Source organism: Arachis ipaensis, chromosome B09, assembly GCF_000816755.2.
Source record: "Arachis ipaensis cultivar K30076 chromosome B09, Araip1.1, whole genome shotgun sequence".
Classification (NCBI taxonomy): domain Eukaryota; kingdom Viridiplantae; phylum Streptophyta; class Magnoliopsida; order Fabales; family Fabaceae; genus Arachis; species Arachis ipaensis.
Window position 1 is genome coordinate 132,499,422 of NC_029793.2, and position 6,846 is coordinate 132,506,267.

Genomic DNA, 6,846 nt, shown 5'->3' on the forward strand with positions numbered 1-6,846 from the left:
ATGTTTTTTCAGGGCCATAGAATTCAATGTTCTATTCGGAGCCCTCATAGGAGATTTTTCGAGAACGACATAACTGAGGGGAGGCTTTACTCATTGACAAACTTCTCCCTTGCTGCTAACGATAAAAAATACTAGCCCACTTCCCATGCTCTTCGTATTTATTTTAAGAGGGAAACTCAGTTTCGCCATGTTGATGATACTAATTTTCCTACTAATGTCTTTCACTTTGTCCCAAATGAATTAATATTATCTCAGCAGAATCCACAGTCCCATCTCATAGGTAATTGTTTTTGTTGGACATTTTTACAAAGAAGTTCATGATAGACATTTTCGTTATATGTTATTATCTTATAATAATTATGAACCCATTTTGTGTCTCATTTTTACCTATAGATGTTATGGGGCTTCTTACTGCAAAAGGGGACATAGTCGAATTCTCAAAAAATGGGAAAAATCAATTTATATGGTTTTGGAGCTTGATGACCTGTAGTACGTTTTTTTCGATATATTCTTTATAGGTGTTGTTGTCCATCTTTTTAATTGTTAATCACAAATTAATTTTTTTATTTCTTTATAATATTTAGGGATAAAGGTACCATTAGGTGTACTCTTTGGGAGGAGTTTGCCACACAACTGGTTCGCCACATGCAAGATAATCCTACTACTGAATACATTCTTATTATTCAGTTTGCTAAGTTCAATTTTTTTAAGGGTCTGTAGTTTTCTTTGATTATATTATTAAATAATGTATGCATATGAAGTTTGTATTTGACATAAGGTTGATTTTCATAGTCTTCATACCCTTAAAATCCTAGATTTGTTTTGCAAGTGTTATGGGTGTATCAAACATTAACTATAATTCAATTCTATATATCAATCCTGATTTTAAGGAGGTTAAGGATTTTAGGCAAAGGTTAATATTACTCTTTAAAGGTTTAGTTGCAACAATGTATAAGATGTTATGTTTAAATGTTTTTATGGTATTTTGAATTTAGTTTTTTTTTTCAGTTTTATTATTGGCAATGATCAGCTCAAAAATGTCTTAACTCAACTTCCTTCTTACACCTCATACTCTCTTGAGGATGATATGCTCAATAGAACTCCATACAAACCTATTTGTGAGATTAAGGAGTTAACTGAGGTATCATATTATTATTTGACAATGTACTCATTTTATTTGTGTATGCATTAATTATAAACTGTATTAAATTTATAATTTTCTAGAGCAGATTCTACTGTATTATTGGTATTGTGATTTCTATCGAGAACAGAAATGGATGGTGGTACAAAGGTTGCAAGTTGTGCTATCGTGCATTGAAAGAGGAAGAGAGTTCATTTTACTGCATGTTTTGTGAATCATTTCCTAATACTCATGTCCCTAGGTTTGTTAAACCTGCATTTTTGGATTTTCTTTTCTAATTACTTTATTTATTTGCAACCAGCAATCCTATATTAACCGATGCACTTTTCTCATTCAGATTTTGCATCCAACTCAGGGTTTGTGATGACATTGATAATGCATCATTTGTCATATATGATAAGGAGGCTTCTCGATATCTTGGCATTTCTGCTTCAGATCTCCGTGCTGCTCAGTTGTCCATGGTAAGTTCATCGACTTTGTGCAGTTGTTATTGTTCAACACGTTCCTTTTTTATCCATGTTAGTGTTGTGATTGACAGTAAATTATTATTGTTTCCTGTAATATAGGGCTTTTCTAAGGATGATCTTCCAGATGAGCTTAATTCCTTTATAGGAAAGAAATTTTTGTTCAAAATTTCTGTCAAGCTTGATGACATAAATGCTTTCCAACCATGCAAGATAACCGTTCTTAAGCTATGTGAAGATTTGCAATTGATATCATTAGTTGCATCTAAATACAACATTTATGATGTATGGTTTCTTTTCTTTATTAGTGTACTATTTGTTTTTATTACCTATTTCGTGGTTAATTATTTTCTCTTATACCAGGAGAACATTGCTATGGAGAACTTTGAAATACAGAGTATACAAACTAATTACAATGAAACTCCTAGAGTACGTGTGGTTTTATTTCTAAGTCATTTTAATCTCAATTTTTATATTTTTTTTATGATTCTAATTTCATAAGAATTCTCCAGGATTATAACTCCCAATCATGTGAGATAATCCACCTTGACTCTAACCAGGACTATGCTACTTCTAAGCGTCCTATAAGTTCTGTTCTGTAGAGTGTGAAAAAAATCTTGCTGATGTATTCCTGGAGCTCGATACCTCTTCATCCTCTAAATGCAGGAAGATCATCAATGAGTCTGTTATCACTGTTGAGAAGGAACACATTGAGTAGATTGGAGATTACCTCTTATGTTTGAGTCACCTGCTTTATAGTTTATTTTCCTGAAACAATGTTTTGTTTTTAATTTTTAAATTCAATAAAGCATGTTTGTGACTATGTCACCATGCTGTGTCAGCAAGTATTTGTAATTTCTAAGGTGTTATTGCAGGTGTCTTTTATTCGTATCTTCTCTTTCTTATTTTTTATCTAATTTCAATTAATGGTTCATGTTGTTGTTTTTCTCTTATGATTTAATCTTATATCAGATATTCTATTTTAATTCAATTATTTTATTTTCTCTTATGGTTCATGTAAGTGCGTCAATAAATGTGCTTTTTGATGAGTGAATTATTGTGATGGTATAGAATATTCTCAAATGAATGAAATCTCGTTGCAAGTATAGTTCTACACCAACAAACAATCCTCCCAATCAAAAATTTGGTTGTCACAAATAACAAACCCCAAATAAGAATTAACCGAAGTATTTGAACTCCGGGTCGTCTCACAAGAAATTGCAATGAAGTGGTCAATTATTGGCTATAAAGATGCAAGGGGGTTTGATTTTGATAATTGACAAGAAAATATAAAAGCAAGAAAGTAAATGACAATTAACTAATAAAATAAAGGAGAGAACTCTTGGCTAGACATAGGTAATTGAGATCACCATCCTTGTCTACAAACCATACATTGATAATTATGAGAGGCCAACCTATTAAGTCTACTTCCAAAAGCCTTAAGTACGTAATATCTACTCCTAGACTTGAAGTACGTCAAATGGCTTTGATCACATCAACCCATAAGTTTCAACCTATCTACTAATTAGATTAGTAGTGGGTTCGTGTCAATGAGTATCAAATTGATCATCAGGGATTCTCAAATCACCAAATCATTGAGACCCAATGACTCAAGGTCACTCAATTCCCTTAGCCTAGGCCAAGAGCAAAGAAAGCTACTCAAAAACTAAAGGAAACATTCCATCAAACATCTAGAGTGCAATAAAAGTAAACACCATAAATTGCAAGAATTATAAATCTACCAACTACCAATTACAAGAAAAGTAAATCAACAACTCAAATCATCAACAAAAGAGCATTAAACATCAAATTTCATTAAAGAAAAGATCCAAATCCAACAAGAGTTCATGAACATAAAAGAGGCATAAAAGTAAAATTAACACTACAAATCATGAGAATGAAAGAGTAGAAGCAAGAAATTATGAAGGAAACAAGATGAGAACATGAAAATTGACCTAGATCTAAGATGCAAATATCCTAAGAACCCTAAATCTAGAGAGAAGAGGGAGCTTCTCTCCCTAGAAACTAACCTACATGATGCTATACTACCAAAAAATTGCTCTCCCCTTGCCCAAGCTTGAATTCTGCATGAAATAGCATCAGAAATGAGTTGGATTGGGCCCAAAGTGCTTCAGAAATCGCCCCCAGCGATTTCATCTTTAGTGGGCCATGTGCAGCATCGGCGCACACCGTATAGTGCGCATACACGCACCTAAATGCAAAGCAAATATGGAAAATTTTATATCATTTCGAATCCCTGGATGTTAGCTTTCCAACGCAACTAGAACCGCCTCATTTGGACCTCTGTAGCTCAAGTTATGGTCGATTGAGTGCGAAGAGGTCAAGCTTGACAGCTTTGCAGTTCCTTCATTTCTTCATGAATTCTCCCACTTTGCATGCTTTTCTCCTCACTTCTTCCATCCAATACTTGCCTTATGAACCCCTAATTACTCAACAAACATATCAAGGCATCGAATGGAATTAAAGTGAATTGAATTTAGCTATTTTAAGGCCTAAAAAGCATGTTTTCACATTTAAGCACAAATCAAGGGAGAATTGCAAAACCATGCTATTTTATTGAATAAATGTGAGAAAAGTTAATAAAATCTCCCAAATTAAGCACAAGATAAATCACAAAATTGGGGTTTATCACTTTTATTTGCCATGGATTTTGTAATCAATTGTGTATGTAGAAACTTTTTCCAATTTTTGTTGCCTCTTTTGGCGTTAAATTCAATAATCAGCAGCATGTGTTTAATAAAGTTTTGTTTTTTCACTTTACTTTGCTGTTAATTTTCATTCACTACTATTTAATGCTTTATTATATTTTTTGTATATGATTCTTTCTTATTTGATTAGATAAACTATAATTTATATAAATTCTTTAAACAAACTATTGACCGTTCCATCCATCAAATATTAGAAGATGATTTTTATAAACCAGTCATATTCAAAATTTTTTAACCATAAACTTATATATATTTAGTATAGTGATATGTTCTCTGTGTAGTTGATAATTTTAGTTAGTAAACATTTATTAGATGTGGGAATGTTTAGTTTTACATGTCCAAGCATCCCATGCCTCATCACAATATATCTTCTTTTTTACTGTGACATTTTCTGCTATTATGTATCATCACTTTTATTTTTCAAAGTAGTTAGCTTCATTAATTATTATATATTTTAATATATAGCTTTCTTTAGCCTGTTAATGGTGCAAAGGTCTTCATAGTCTAATATTTGTTCTTTATGAAAAAGAGACATCTGACAAACTTGCATTGATTATTAAAATATGAGCTATACTCATGTTTTTCTTCCCTTTCCTGTTCTTAGCTACTTTACATTACTAGCCACCATCTTTGTCCAATTAGAGTTTTATTTATGTTTTCCACTTTTTCTTTACCTGACAAATCATTCAAGAATATCACAGTCAATCAAATACATGAGTGTTTTCATGATCAAATTGCTTTTATTTAATTAAATTTAACTGTTGCTTCTAAGAGGCTTTTTGCTCAAGCTTTTGTAGTTTTCTTATTTCGATAGTCTATAAATATTTGTCTCAATATCACAAATCATTTATAGGTTTTCAAGCATGCAAACAATGGACTCCAAGCTAAGTAAAGTTGTTTTACTCTAAACATATGGGTTCTTTTTTAATTTTTTTTCTTTCAATGTACTCCCTCCTAATTGATGTTATGTCTTTTGTATATTTCGTAGAGATTGATAAGAGTAGATTTCTTCCCGCTGATTTTGAAGATGATAGAATTTTTTACTTTGTAGTTGATATGAAGGAGGTTGGTTTTTTTTAGTTATACTTGATGTTATATTGATGTAGTTCTTATAGATTTTATTTAGTTTATTAGTTATTGAAAGACTCACTGGATATCCTTTATTCAATTATTATGTTTCATGTAGGTTCAACCTGAGTTTCCATCTATATTCTACAGGAGATATAAGCATCAACTTCTTGACAGGGTTTTTTTTATTGACCTAAATAAAAATTTGGTTGAGTTGATATTAGGATTATGTGAGTCTATTGGATATATTCTCTTTGGCTTTGATAATCTGGTAAAGTTGTATGGTTTAGATAATGGTGGCTGGCTTAAGATGATCTATGTAGGTGAAAATATCTTCATAATCACCAAGGTTAAAAATGTTAACATGGTTAGGAAGCCATTTCCTTATCCAGTCTAGAAGTGTTTTCTTGATCCTATGTTCCATCCTCTTTCCAATACCACAAGCACTAATCCTTCTTTTGAGGTTTTAACATTACAACCAAATCCTAATGTTGTGATTGATATCTGATGTGATTCTAGCTTTAACTCTGATGTCTCACCTATTGAGAAATTCTCTAATGATTATGTCATGTCACAGCCTAATATTTTGAGCTCTATCCCATCTCATTATACTAATCATAGTAGGATTGATACAAATCTTAGGTTTTAGTTTCAGCTCATTTGGTAACATGAATCACAACATTCCAAACCATGCTAATAGTTCTTTGAAGAAAATTAACCCTTGTGACATATCTAGCCCCTTTAAGAAGCCAGATAGCATCTTCAAGAAGCCTTTCCCTGAAGTCATTAGTTGCCACAAGCAACTCTCCTCTAATCAGCTTGATATTTCATCTCTGGTAATTTTTTATACTTTATTTATCAAAATTTCATATTATTTAGTTTTCGAATTAACTTTATTGACATTTCTTTTTTCCTTTATCATGTAGCTCATCCCTTCAAGATTTGCAGAAAAAGCTTTTCCTAGTAGATGTCATTCTATCTTGGTTGTGTTTCAGAATGGACATTCATACAGAATGGGTTTAAGATGGGGGTAAAGCTAAGAAGGCTCAACTCTATTTGACAAGGGGATGGAAGGATTTTGCCACTATACATGGTTTCAAGAATGGTACCATCTTAAAGTTTTCTGTTAGTTCTTTGGACAAGTCTACAATGCATGTGAAGATTATTGAAGAATAAATAGTCAAGATTTTAGCTGAAATTTTCAGTTCAGTTGCTTTAATTTAAGTGTAGTAGTTCAGTATCCAGTTTGTTATCAATCTTGTATCAATTTTCCTTTCTTATTGTTTTCTGTTTCTAATTCAGGTTTATGATATTTAGTGTTATGTTAAGTGTGTATTAATTTTTTATTTTATGATATTCAGGTTTATGATATATTATCAGAAGTATTCCTTTTAGTTCTTTTAAATATTTTTTTAATAATTTTTTCTTACTATTTTAAAATTTA